Here is a 15,980-nt window from a genome sequence, read left to right on the forward strand (position 1 = left end):
ACGAATATTGTGTCATCTTTGAGTCACATTGTTAAGTTGTCATACATGAAGTTGGAGTCCTTACAAAATCTGAATCTAATTCACTCATTTAGCTGATTGCGTGTGTTTTTAATTTGTTTGTTTAGTCATTGCACTCTAAAACCCCCCTTTTGACTATTGGTGACCATAGTACCTTGTGCAAAGAGGTATAAACTAATTATCCCGTGTCTCTGTGGATCGACCCTGCTTGCCTTGTACTACCTTTTAGTGAAATATAGTGGGATTCTTTTGGAGTATATTGTACCCCTTATTTATTGGGTTTGACACGCCTAACATTGATCATCTTGAAGTGGCTCAAATATGGGCAATGCATTTTCAAGGGGAGGAATCCCTGGCACTGTCATCGTAGGAGTTGAAGAACCAACCACTTGCTCTTGAGAAACGGGGGTTGAATTAAAAACATCTTCCTTTTCCCTTGTCTCCATTACTGGGATGGTAACATCACTTACATTATCTAGCAGAGAGTTGAGATTTACGCTTGCTAAGAAGTCATCATTTCTTCCAAAAGTCTCAGGAATGTCATCTTGATCAAATCCAGTAAGATCAAGGTCTTCAAACTGGTTAGGCTGGGCAGTGTTCTTAGATGATCCCTCAATTTAATCTCCTTCGATTTGAACATTTCTAAGATTATGTTCCTCTGCAACTGATACAACATGAGCATCAGTCTCTTCACCTTCTTGATCCAATTTTGTGACCACATCTCCTTCTAAAATAACCCTTTCTGATGAAGTATGCTCTGAAGAAATTTTGTTTGACGATCCATGAGACTCGGTTGCTTCGTTCGTTTCGGCAAATCGTCCGAACTTGACCAATGGATACAACCCCTGAAAGACTACCTTCCCCCTGCGGTTTTGCTTAATGAGCCCAATAGTATGAGGACCCAAAGACTTCATATCCAATGTTTCTCCATCCTTCACCAGATTGGGAAATTGCTTGTTGATGAAGAGTTGAATAAATCGAGTAATGACATTAATGTTGACTACAAACTCGTTTAGAATAAATCTAGAAAAGTTGAAGCCGATCCTTGTAGCGATTGAAACAATAGCGCCAGTGTTTCTCTGGGAAATCTCATCAGCACCGGACCTTCTGCCGGAGATACAGCTCACGAACACGTGGGCTAGAAATCTCCAATAAGGCGGCAGAAGTTTCTTCATGGTTGGTGGAGTATCACCCTCATATCCCATCCTCCTTAAAATCTATTGAGCATCACTAATACCAATTTCCGTGGGAAAGGTCGAAAGGTCGTTAATCAGCAGAGTCTCTCTCACAAAGGACTCATCAATGACAATCTTGCATTCCTGAACGATCGCATCTACAGTAACAGCTCCATTGTCGCCCCTTGTCATCTTGGCAGCCTGCCAGAACTAACGAATCATTTTCTGGTACACCATAGTGTTCATCGTAATTGCAGAGGCCAAACAGCATTCTCGAAGTCCGTGAATCATCGACTTGAAATCCTGATGTGCCACCGGAGGGTTAGCAAGAATCATTGCCAGGTTGTGCATATCTGCAAATTTCAAGGCTGCCATTTTATCTGCACTAAACCATACCAAGTGAGACAAAAGAAAAAAAATGAGCAATTAAATTATAAATGATTTAATTTTTTACCCCAAAATAAAATAATAATTTTTTAATTAAAATTTGGTCAAAGTCAGAGTTTGCGGTCAACATCAGGGTTTGCGGTCAACGAGGGTTTACAACCGTAAACCCTTGACATTATGCTAATGACCATTTGGGGAGTTTACGGCCGTAAGCTTCGACCGTAAACTCCGAAAACCTTTTTTGTTGATTTCAGCCTCAAAAACACGGTTAATCACACAACGAGATGCATATTCCCGGTCGAAAATGCAATACCTTCAAGACTATCAGATTAATTTCGCAAAAATCGATGAAATATTTTTCGTAGAAGAGAGGAGATGAGAGAGTTTGCGGCCGGAATCAAGAAAATGATAGAGATTCCGTCTGTAAACCTCCTTATATACCCACCATTCATTTACCTGATAACCACACAGTATAAGGCAGTCAACAACACAGTCCAATTTTTTTCAAAAATTTTAAAAACAAATCTTTTGAGGATTAATATTAAAACTAAAATTAAAAATAAAATTAAATTAAATAAAATTAACTTTGCAAAATTAAAAATAATAATATTTTTATTTTATTTTAGCAGTTAACAAAATAAAAAATAAAAATAAAAATAAAAATAAAAATAAAATTAAAATTAAATTAACTCCAACTAAAATATACAACTTAAAAATTTAGTTATTGAAATTGAATTTGTGACGCTGGGATCAAAGTTGTTGGATAGCCTTATTCCACTTGTTGGTACCCTTATTTTCACTTTTTCGTCTGATCGATCGCCAGTATTGTGGTCCACTTAAACACGAAACATTTGTGACATAATTTTGGACAATTTACCAATAAAATGACATTTTTAGCCCTTATTCTTAAGTAGATTTCTTAGGGACCATTTATCTAACGACAACCAGGGATATTGTTGTCCACCTAAATTTAGCAGCGAGATCTACAGACAATCTGTATGTGTTCAATTTTAATTGTACTAGAACATGTTTCCCGCTTCCTGATATGCCCCAGCCATCACAGACTTCCAGAATACTCCTTACACCGGATGAGTAGACAATTATTAAGAGAGAAGATAGATTTAGAATGCATATGTTGTACATCCAGGTCAGATCTCTTCCAATCACGCAAAGGATGAAACATATGACTAACTGAGGTTTTTAGAGGGACTGAGAAGAGAATGGTGCATATACTGTGTACCAGGTTGGATTTTGAGTCACGTAAAGGAGACAATATATGGCTAGCAGATAGAAAGAATTACATAGAGAGAAGATGCAGAGAGATAGAATTGCATATGTTACAGTCCAGGTCGGATCTCTCGATCACGCAGAGGAGGCAAAATATGACTAACAGACAAAGAAAATAACCTTCTACAGACCTAATTTATCGGAATTTCCCAGTCACCCCATCCAACCGGAATTAAGGATAGAATCCGCAAATCGAGGAGAAGTAAATCCACAGTTCTAGATACGGGTTCATTAGTGTGACCAATAGATTCTCATGTATATCTCCCTGCTCAACCTATCTGAGCGTCGTATTGCCAGACTAAACGGATATAACTAGGTCAATGTTTGTCAAGTCCTTGAATTTATTAAGTTCAACTCTCCCTAGTCAAGTCCATTTAAAATCTTTCGTGCCTACCAGCGCATCGATCACAGAGCGTAGACGATTCAACGTAGGTACGTTAAGCAGATTCGGATTGCCTGTTATCACTTGCTAATTTCATTTCCCGTCACAACACCTGCAAACAAGACTATCAACAATATTTTTAATTTTCTGGATTTTTTATTGTTTTTGGATTTTCTGATTTTTATTGTTTTTGGATTTTTCTCCCCCTAAATTTGTGCATGAGTGAGAATAAAAATAAAATGAAATGCGTAAATTTAAATTAACCTACCTACAGAAACCAAAACAAATTTAATTTTTTTTTAAAAGAATTAAGATAAGAAAAAAATAGAAAAAAACTTAATCCTCAAAACGAATTATTTTCAAAAATCCCACAAGCACATCGAAGTGAGCTTTGTTAAAGGGCTTAGTGAACAGATCCGCCACATTATTTAAAGTGGGAACCTGTTCGAGCCGGATTAACGAACGTTCATAACAGTCTTTGATAAAATGAATTTTAATATCGATGTTCTTGGTTTTAGAGTGTTGGATTGGATTTTTGCCAATTTGAATTGCGGCCTCATTATCACAGTAAATGGGGGTTTCTAAATAGTTCAAACCGTAGTCCAACAGCTGATGTTGGATCCAGATAACTTGAGAGCAGCAAGTAGATGCAGCAACGTATTCCTCCTCCGTTGTTGAGGTTGAAACAGTGTGTTGTTTCTTGCATTGCCACGACACTAATCTATCACCAAGATATTGACACCCTCCTGAGGTAGATTTCCTGTCAAGCTCACAGCCTCCATAATTACTGTCAGCAAAAGCATATAAATCAAATTCAGAATTCTTCGGATACCAAAGACCCAATTTTGGGCTACCTTTGATATACCGAAAAATTCTTTTGACAGCAATAAGATGTGAAAGTTTAGGATTAGCCTGATAACGTGCGCATTGACAAACTGCAAGCATGATGTCAGGTCTGCTTGCAGTAAGATACATCAGTGATCCGATCATCGATCTGTAGAGCGTCTGATCTACGGATTCGCCATCAGGATCTGGAGTCAGGAGAGGTCTTTCAGCCATTGGTGTTGATGCAGATTTGGTGTCGCGAAACCCGAACTTCTCAAGAATATCTTCCACATACTTGGCTTGATGTAACAGGATCCCGGTTGAATTTTGTTTGACCTGAAGCCCCAAAAACATGGTCATTTCCCCCAACGAACTCATTTCTAACCGCTTCTTCATAACACCTTCGAATTCTTTGCAGAGTTGTGGACTGGTCGACCCAAAGATAATGTTGTCAACATAGATTTGCATAAGTATCTGATCATTACCGACATGCTTTATAAACAAAGTTTGATCGATAGTGCCACGAGAGTAACCATGCTCGAGCAAATGATTTGTCAGAGTTGCATACCATGCTCGAGGAGCTTGGTGTAACCCATAGAATGCTTTGTCCAACTTGTAGACATGATTAGGAAACCTTGAGTCAACGAACCTAGGAGGTTGATCAACGTAGATTTCTTCTTTCACCTTGCCATACAAGAAGGCGGTCTTGACATCCATTTGGTAAATGGTAAAGTTCATGTAGGAAGCATATGCTAGGAAGATACAAATAGCATCTAAGCGAGCTACTGGAGCATAAACCTCAGTGTAATCAAGACCCTCCACCTGTTGAAACCCGCGAACCACCAATCTAGCTTTGTTCCGCACTATAACCCCTGAATCATCCTGCTTGTTTCGATAGACCCATCGTGTGTCAAGAGACATTTTGCCCTTTGGAAACTCAACCAACTTCCAAACCCCATGTTTTTCAAATTGATGTAACTCATCATGCATTGCATCTACCCAGCAGGGCTCATTCAGAGCCATTTCAACATTCTTGGGCTCTATTTGAGCAAGAGTAAATACAAGTATTTACATCTCCATTCTGACTTCTTGTTTTAACACCGTCGCCCAGCTGACCAATGATGTTGTCGATCGGATGATCACATTGAATCCTTGGGGGTATTTCTTGGCTGGTGTCATTAAGTGAGACAGGAAGATTGTGAATATTGACACCTCCCTCATTTGCTGATTGAGCCACGCCAGACAACTCTGCCACAAACTCATTTGAAAAGTCTTCAGGAAAGAGTAGCTCCATAAATGTTGAAGTAGCAGCGGAAGAGTCTTTGGGCATGAACTCTCTTTCTATAGGAGTGAGTGGTGTTGTTTCAGCATCAGGAGTAGTATTATTACTGGAGATTTCGGACTATCAGGATGTACAGATGACTCCCCCTCAGGTGAAGTGAAGGACTCCCCCTCAGGCGAAGCAGGAGTCTCCCCCTCAGGTTGTGAAGAGGATACCGTTGGAGGTCCGTATACAACTTCTTCGTCTTCGTCTTCAGAAACATTCTTCGAACCGAAGATAGATCCAGATGAGCTACCTGAAGACACATTTATATATTTGAACAGATATGTGTAATCAAACAACCAATCCGGACCTACTCGAGCATCCGTCTCATTTTCTTCCAACCAGCGCACGTCAAAAGATTCTACAACTTGCTTTGTCTTCTTATTATAGACCCTATAGGCGGTGCGAGCAGCATACCCTATGAAGTAACAGTCATTGGATTTGGCGTTAAACTTTGGGTTGGACTCTAAGTGAAAAAGGGTGCAAGGGCAGCCAAATACACGGAAATGACTGACTGAAGGCTTGCGACCATATAGAATCTCATACGGAGTCTTCATTTGAGCTTTGTTGATCAACATGCGATTATGAACGTAGCAAGCAGTGTTTATCGCCTCAGCCCAAAAGAAGACTGGCAGTTTGGAGTCACACAACATCATCCTTGCGATGCCTTTCAAAGTTCTGTTTCTCCTCTCAGCAACACCATTTTGTTGGGGTGTGTGAGTGGAGCTGTATTGACGCATAATACCCTTTTCTGCACAGAAGTGATCGATAATAGAATTCTTAAACTTTGTTCCATTGTCAGTACGAAGCGCCTTCACCCTATTGTTAGTTTGGTTCTCAATTAACACAATGAATTTCTTAATCAGATCAGCAACTCCAGCTTTATTGGATAGAAAGAAAACCCATGTAAAACGTGAGAAATCATCAATCACGTCTAGAAAATAGGAATTTCTGTTAATGCTGAGAACGTTACTGGTCCGAATAGATCCATATGTAGCAATTGAAGCACCTGACTAATTGAGTTGACTTGTTTTAGCAGGTACGGTTTTGTATGATGCTTACCGTGGGCACATGACACACACTTCTAAAACGTGATAAAGTCCTTGACAGGCAAACCATGGACCATCTCATTGTTTGCAAGTCGATTCAAGTTATTTGCGTTGGCATGACCAAGTCTTCTGTGCCACAGCATTGCAGTTTGTTCGGATATCTTTGAGAAGAGGCACGTAACTTGTTCTGGAAGATTTCTATTCATATCAATGATGTAGGCATTCCCATCCCTTTTAGATTTTACAAGAATCCACTTTTCTGGAATGACAAAGCCTGGCTTGAGAATCATACATTCCTTCTCAGTGAAATGTGTAGAATAGCCTTTGTCGCATATCTGAGACACACTCAACAAACTATGCTTCAATTCCGGAGCAAAGTTGACATTTTCGAAATTCAAAACCCCATTTGTGATAGTTCCTCTTTGACTGATTTTGCCACCTTCTCCACCCGAAAAGGAGATGTATCCCCTATTAAAGGATTGAATGTTGTGCAGTTGGGCGATATCTCCTGTCATATGCCGGGAGCAGCCGTTGTCAATGAATCAGGGTCTGACGACAATCCCCCGCAACTGTCCTTGCAAGATGTGCGGGTTTAATTAGATTTGGGAACCCAGGTCATTATTTTCCTGGGTGGTGCTGATGCCTTCTCAGATTTATTATCATTTACGAATTTTTCAAAGGACACAGATGATAAATTGGAAGCTAATTTGGGCAACCATTGATAATTAGGTTTTATAACAGTCCCGTGTGGTTTTGAAATCGAATGTTTATCAGTTGTCTTGAAGCATTTGGATTTTCTACTAGAATTAGTTGAAGACCCACTGTTGCTTCTTGACGAAACCGACCTTGGCTTGGCCATGCTCGGTTTTGGCAAACTGCTTGGGACTTTGTTATGAAAGACCATTTTATGTTTTTGAAAAACAGCCCGTTTTCTACTCCGATCATTTTTCCAATCATCATACCGAGAACGATTTCTAGAGGACTTTCTAGTTAAAGACCTTCCTCTGAATTCGTTCTCTCCTCTAGGAGATTCAAAATGTACAAACATACGATTTTGACAATTTCTAGCTATATGACCACCAATACCACAATTGTAACAAATATGTTTGTTATTGTTATAACTTGTACTACATTGATCAGATTTGTTTTCCATACTAACACCCTTGCTTCTCCCACAAGAACAAGAACAAAAATTAGGTTGTGAGACAAGTGAGGGTACATTAGATGGAGAAGCTTGTGAAACTAGTGGTTTTTCAAGATTATCATCACAAACATTAGAATTGTCAACCGAATTATTCAAACTAGTATCAGACACTTTAAACCCATTCAAAACAGTATCAGAAGAAACAGAAACACCACAAAAAACATTGTCACTTGAAACATCAGAAAAATTATTGTCTTTATTTAAAACTAAAACTTCAGGTTCAGACTCAGTTTTATTTTCAGAAACAGATCCTTCAACTTCGTGCTTTGACTGATTCAAAGATTGATCTTTAGGAGAAGTAGAAATGTTAGTACTTTCAACATTAATAAATCCTCCCGAAACAAAACCAGATGGCTTGCCATAAACCATGAATGGTTCATTGGCAATCTCTTCTTTGGACAGGGGTTGAAACTGATATTTATGATTGAAAGGAGGAGGCACTTGATTATACCCTAGACCCTTTGACTGATTTCTTTTAAATTGTGTTGGGATGAAAACCCTAATTGAGATTTGAAGAATAAGATGCAGAAAATAAGAACAAACACAAATATGAAGATTATGTCGAATGATCACTCGATTTATTCAAATATGAGGAATAAATTACACTTTCAGCATATACTAAAGAATCTAACACTACATAAGAACCTCACAGGCGGCTACATTTTGCCCCACTCTTAACCCTAATAATGAATAATACATGACTATTTATAGGGAAAAGACAAGTATTGGGCTTTTAACCTACACTTCATCAAGGGGGCCCATTGCCATCATCCATGGAGTGCTTTGAAACCCTACAATCTCCCCCTCAAAGTATGGAATGGATGACAATGCATTAACTTCCAAAACAAGCATCTAGCAAATTAAAAGATTTGCAACGAGGAATATATGAAGCAATCCACGATCTTGATTCTTCAATAGTCTTCAAACACGGGCTCTAGGATATATGAACCAAGCACTGAAGTAATGTCTTTAAACTTCATTTTCGAATGTAATCCCAAAAAAATCTTCATGAAAACCAAACCCGCCATAAAAACCCATTTCAGAACAAAGAAACCGAATCACTTCTTGTCTTTAAAGAGCTCCCCCTCCAAGTCACAATGATCTTCAAATAAGCTAATGATATAAGCCATCAAAAAATATCATGTAACAACCCAAAATTTAAGATTCGTAATGCCGCTTGATCGAGAAAATACTAGAAGTCGGAGATATAACAAGTCCTTAGCAGAGCTCGATAAAGAACTTCTGCTGTAAAGGATACTTCTCTGTAAAAGCTTTAGCAGAGATCGATGAAAAACTTCCACTGTAAAAGCTACGTTCATAATTCTTCCACAAGCTTTATCAAAAATCTTCAACTTTGAAAAGTCACAAACCCAATTTCGAATGACCATACCAAATTCTCCCCCGATTTATAATCAAAAACATGATTATAAAGCCTTCAGATGGTCATGAGAATGATCTTGAATGGATAAAAGTTTACTAAGCTCCCCCGCGACAAAATGATATACACAATGAAGTATAAAATCCGAAAAAGTCATGAAAATTTAACGTTATTGAAAAAAACAACTTGCCGAACCGCCAAGACTTGATGGAATCTTTATTTTTTTGTTCACGAAAAATATATGCTTTAAAAAATTCAAAACTATTCACCGGCCCTCAAATTTGCAAACTTTTCTGAATATTGGGCAGAAACCATCATTTTCTGAAAGATAAGGGAAAATATTAATAACTCTGCACCATAATCCCCTTCATTTGTAACAAATTCTGGAAATGGTCCAAAAATGCCAAGTCATTAAAAACACAGGGACCAGAATTTTCAAATCTCCGAAGTTGCAGGGACCAAAATTGAAACTTTACTATCTTCTTCATTTAGACGCCGATGATTCACGAACACAACAATTTTCCTTCATTTCCCAAAAACTCCGATTCCACCAAACAAACCATTCGTTCCGATCACACCAATAACAATGATCAAATCCTTTCGTTCCGCACACACGTTATCTTTTTTTTTTGTTGGCTGACCATCGACCCCATTTTCTTTCAATCGTTTCCATATCAAGAAGATTTATCACAACCATAACAACTAGGATTACGATTATTAGACTCGAACAAGACATGATTTCGATTATTGAAAAAAAAACAATTTTGTGATTTAAGAAATTGATTCAATAAACAGAAGATGCGATAAGAATGTGAGAACAAGAAACAGAAACAATCGCCAAAACTTTTGCCCTCCAGGTCAATGAAAAAAATTTGTGCACGAGACGTATCACGATAGTCAAAAGCATTTAAGTTCAGGATTCAATTTGAACAAGAGGATTCAATTTGAAACAGATGTACAGTAATGAATTGGATTTATGGGCCAAAAGGAACGAAATTTATCCACGAAGCTAACAATTGAATTTGAATGACAATACAGTGAAGGAACGAATTAATGGCAATGAAACAGATCCATCGACAATACTTTGAATTTAGATAAAACTAGGGATTAGATCCAATCAGAAAATACAGAAAAATGAATTGGATAGAAATTATACCAGATGAAGATGAACAGTAATAGAATACATGAGTCTCCATGAACAGTTGCTTCAACAAGAATCTTGATTCCAAAACGCCAAAACATCAATAATCTTCAATAACTTGTGTATAAAATCATCAAATCAAGAACCGATACTTCAGAAATCAATAGATCTTCAAAGACCCACTCTGATACCACTTGTTGGGATGAAAACCCTAATTGAGATTTGATGAACAAGATGCGGAAAATAAGAACAAACACAAATATGAAGATTATGTCGAATGATCACTCGATTTATTCAAATATGAGGAATAAATTACACTTTCAGCATATACTAAAGAATCTAACACTACATAAGAACCTCACAGGCGACTACATTTTGCCCCACTCTTAACCCTAATAATGAATAATACATGACTATTTATAGGGAAAAGACAAGTCTTGGGCTTTTAACCTACACTTCATCAAGGGGGCCCATTGCCATCATCCATGGAGTGCTTTGAAACCCTACAAATTGCATGCATTGGTCTATCATAGTTGCAGCTACCTCACTCGATACATCAAATTTTCTAAAGGTCAAAATCAACAGTTTCAAATTTGCCCTTTAATGATTCAATTTCAGCCACTAGTTCAGTGTTCTGTTTCATTATGTAGTCATAATTTTCACATTTATTACTATAGTCTTCCTAAAGTCTCCTAAAGTCCTTTATTTTAGATTCTAATTGGGCTTTAAGAGGTTTTGAGTTTTTCTGAGTCGGTAACCTTCATATCTAAGATCTTCTACTTCCCTTTTTAGTGAGTCATTAAGTTCATAGAGAATTTTAAGGTTCTCTACTTCGCTACCTAATGTCTCAATTTTCTCATGCAGAATTTTAACATATTCAATACAAGCTTGAGAGCATGAGGGTAGAGTTACCTTGTTTTGATTAGGTTCATGAAAAGAAGATACCATCAACGCAAACTGCAGCTCCATCATTTGATCTTTAGCTGCAACAATCTCTGCCGGAGCAACATCACTAACCTGTGCCAGGTGGGCATTTTCAGGTCCAGATAAGCTCAGGGCCCGCATCTGATCCTCTGAGTCAAACGATTGTGTAACCATAGCCTTCTCGTTGTTGACCTGAGCATCGCTTCGATTGTTCCCAACTGCAACTATTGTCCTGTCATTATTTAATCTTCTGTCTGTCTGTGGACAATCACGAGCAAAATGCACTGGCTCGTGGTAGTTGAAACACTGTAGATTTACCTTGCTGAACCCAACTTTCTTGTCAGCACTCATCCCCAAGTTGTTCTTTCCGGTCTTCTTGGCAAACTATTTCACCCAAAAAACTTCCATGGCAATTTGCGATGTAATATCCATCTCTTCAACATCTTTAGGGTGAATCTGATCAAGATCAACAAATGATAGGTGGGGTGGAAGATCTCCAGCTACGAGTGCATTGTAGCAATTGACAAGCCCTGTAGCAAGAGCGAGATTTTCATCACCCTCCTTTCCTTTTGAAGAAGAAGCCACATTGGAGGAGGAAGCAACTTGAGCAGCCATGAACGATTGGTTATGTAAGAAAGGCATGGCTGATGCAGAGGAAGCTGATGGAGTGGGGAAGGAATGAACCTGAGCTTGCTGAGTAGCAAATAATTGACCTGCAGAAGGAAAATTGAGAGATGAAAGAGCACTGTTAGAAGAAATTCCAAGGTTCGCAGCTGAGTATGAGTTCACATGGTTGATCTCACGCTGCTTGTCATCAATATCACAGGCCTTGATGACAGCCATCATGAAAGACCCTGTCTAATGGTTTGGTCTAGGCATAATAGTTAGTGGTAGTGATTGTGTAGGAAAAACCGATTTTGTCTAGTTTACGGTTGTTATATGTTTACGGCCGTAAACTCCTTACGGCTGTAAACTCCTTGCGGTTGTAAGTCATGGTTATAAATAGGGCGTTGTGTCAGACTTTAAAGGTTGTTGATGCCTTCGTGTTTTCTCCAAGTTGTATCCGACGTTTTATTGCTTTAAGGCATATGCAAGCTTGGTTCGTTTTGTTATTTGTTTATTATTTCATCTTTGCTTCTGTTATTTCTCTTTGATCATTGGTAGATCCATTTTTCGGGCTTTACAATTGGTATCAGAGCGACACCAGTGTCAAAGACGTCCTATAGTTGTGATTTTGCTCAAAACGATATTCCCAGCGAAAGAAGGGTTTTATTCCAGTCGATTTTCGTGTGTTTAAAAGTTCACGGTCCGAGCTTACGGCCGTAAACACCAAGTTCACGACCGCAAGCTATTCAAGGCTCATACACCGCAAACGAATTCCTTCTACAACAAATCGAGTTCCTGACTTAAGACTTTCAGAATAATATTTCATTGCATTAAATTCTCAAATAAAATAAATTCTCAACAGGAAATCATTGGCCGTAATCATTGGCCGTAAACTCGAAGTTCTTTCAGAAAATCATTGGCCGTAAATCGATTATCAGATAATCGACTTTAAAAATTGCATCTTCAATTTATTTGTTCCAGAATTCAAAATTTTCACGGGCCGTAAACAAGGAGTTTACGGCCGTAAACACTTCTCGGCAGTAAACCTTTCTTGAATTTTAGTCGAGTAATTTTCAGAATTCACAGTAAACAGTAAATTTTTTTTTGAAAATTAGATTTTCTTTAACAATTAATTAACTTTAATTTAAAAATGGAATCACAAATTCCTAATCAATATCAAGAACTCGATGCTGTAATGGGAACAACCACGCGCATTCCAAGACTCATGTCCGCTGATGGTTTCCCCGAGTGGAAATATAGAATTGAGAAATATATAAAAATGAAGGACTTCAAGATTTGGAAATGTGTTATAAAGGATCCAATCAGAATCACCACTACAGTTGAGGGGCAGGTGGTTGACAAGAAAATTGAAAACTACACTGATGAAGACTTTGAGAGTGTAGAAGAACAAGAAAAGTCATTGGCCATTTTGACTATGGCCTTATCTCCAGACATTGCTCAAGGATTCAGAGAGTATACTTCTTCTAAAGCACTATGGGAAGCCCTTATTGAAGTATATGAGGGAAATGAAGACATGTGAGAGAGCCGCCAAGATATGTTGAGGCAACGTTTCAACATGTTTAACTATGTGCCTGGAGAGACTCTCGAAGCTCAACTGCAACGATTCACAACTCTCAATACAGAGATGACTGTGGCAGGGATCTTCTATACAAAGTCAGAAATTAATAAGAAGCTACTAAATGCTCTTCCAAAATCTTGGGACATGAACGTAGCTGTGATTAAGAAGACTAAGGATCTCAATCGCCTTTCTCTAGCTGAAGTGATGGCTGTCATCAAAGCGTTTGATATTGATGACAAGCAGCGAGAGATCAATCATGTGAACTCCTACTCAACTGCCAATCTTGGCATTTCAACTAACAATGCTCTTTCTTCTTTCTCATATACCCCTACAGGTTCATCTTCTTCTGCACTAGTCATTCACTACCCACAAAGTCAACCACTCGTGTCTGCCCAAACTGCTCCAACCTCAAATGTGGCCTCCTCTTCAAAAGGAATGTAGGGTGATGAAAACCTTGTCTTTGCAGCAGGGCTTGTGAATTGCTACAATGCACTTGTAGCTGGGGAGCTTCCGCCTCAATTTTCATTTGCTGATCTTGATCAAATCCATCCGGAGGACGTTGAGGAAATGGACATCACATGGCAAATTGCCATGGCTGTATTTAGGGGAAAATAGTTTGCCAAAAAGACAGGGAAGAACAATTGGGGAATGAGCGCTGATAAGAAGGTTGGATTCAACAAAGGAAAGCTTCGGTGTTTCAATTGCCACGAGCCAGGGCATTTTGCTCGTGATTGCCCACAACCTGATAAAAGGGTTAATAATGACAGAACAATGGTTGCAGTTGGGAACAACCGAAGCAGTGGTCAAACAAACAATGAAAAGGCTATGGTTGCACAGTCTTTCGATTGGGATGATCAAATACAAGCTCTCAACCTATCTGGACCAGAAAATGCTCATCTGGCACAGGTAAAGGATGATACTGCTGCAGGGATTGTAGCAGCTGAAGACAGTGTGATGAAGCTACAATTTGCTTTGATGGTATCCTCTTCCCATGAACCTAATTCGTCCAAGGTAAGTTTTCCATCATGCTCTAAGGCTTGTATAGATTATGTAAAAACTTTGCAGGATAAAATTGAGACATTAGGCAATGAAGTACAAAATCTTAGGATTCTTCGTGAACTCAATGAAAAATTAATAAGAAACGTAGAAGACCTTAGATATGAAGGGTACCAACTTCGAAAAGGAAAAAACCCACTTAAAGCTCAACTAGAATCTAAGATTAAGGACTTTAGGAGACTCCAGGAAGACTACAGTAACAAATGTGAAAACTATGATTATGTAGTCAAACAAAATGATGAGCTAGTGGCTGAAGTTGAATCTTTGAAAGGAAAATTTGAGACCGCCAAACTTGATGTTAGAAAATATGATTTCTCAAGTGAGGTGGTTGCAAATATGATAGACCAAAGTATGCAGTTTAAAAGGAATCAATCAAAAGGTCTAGGGTATAATCATATACCCCCTCCTTTCAGTCATTCATATGTGTCCAAGCCTTTGCGAAAGAAGAGATTGTCAATGAATCATTTATGATTTATGGAAAGCCCTCCGGTTTTGTTTCGGGAGGATTTATTAATGTTGAAAGTACTAACATTTCTACTTCTCCTGCAGATCAATCCTTGAATCAGTCAAAGCACAAAGTTGAAGGATGTGTTTCTGAAAATAAAATCGAGTCCAAACCTGAAGTTTTCATTTTAAATAAAGACAATTCTTTTTCAAATGTTTTAAGTGACAATATTTCTTGTGGTGTTTTTAATTCTTCTGATACATTAGCTGCTACTTCTGATACAGCTTTGAGTGCTTTTAATATGTCTGATAAATTTTTGAACAATTTGGTTGACAATTTGAATGTTTGTGATAAAAATATTGAGACACCACTAGTTTCACAACCCTCCATGAGTATAGCACCCTCACTTGCCTCACAACCTAATAATGTTGCATGTTCCTGTGAGAAAAGCAAGGGTGTTTGTAGGGAAAACGAATATGATAAATGCAGCACAAGTTCTAACAATAACAAGCAGATTTGTTTTAATTGTGGCACTAGTGGTCATATTGCTAGAAATTGTCTTAATCGATTGTTTGTGAGTCATAATCTTCCAAGAGGGGAGAACGAGTTCAGAGGAAGGTCTTTAAATAGAAATTCCTCTAGAAGTCGCTCTCGAAATGATGATTGGGCAGATGAAAGAAATAGAAAAAGGAATTTTTTTTCACAGACATAAAAAGGTTTTTAATCACCTTGTCCCGAGCAGTCTACCAAAAAGGAGCATAGCCACACCAAGGTCAAGCTCATCCCAAAGCAGTAGTGGATCTTCAACCAACTCTGGTAGAAGTAACACATGCTTTAAGCAGATTGTTAAACATAAAATGACAAAGTTAATTGAGTTTTTCGGAAAACCTAATTATAAATGGAGGCCCAAACCTACTCCCAATACATCATCTGTGTCCTCAGAGAAGTTTAAGTGCAATAAATCTAAAAAGGCATCGGGATCACCTAGGAAGATCATGACCTGGGTGCCCAAATCTAATTAAACCCGCACATTTTGCAGGGACAATTGCGGGGAAATGTCGTCAGACCCTGGTTTGTCGACAGTAGCTGTTCCCGGCATATGATGGGAGATATCACCCAACTGCGCAGCATTCAATCATTTAATGGGGGGTATGTCTCTTTTGCGGGTGGATATGGAGGGAAAATCACTCAAAGGGGAAC

The sequence above is a fragment of the Lactuca serriola genome, chromosome 2 (assembly GCF_051521515.1).
Source record: "Lactuca serriola cultivar US96UC23 chromosome 2, Lser_US96UC23_V15, whole genome shotgun sequence".
NCBI classification, from domain to species: domain Eukaryota; kingdom Viridiplantae; phylum Streptophyta; class Magnoliopsida; order Asterales; family Asteraceae; genus Lactuca; species Lactuca serriola.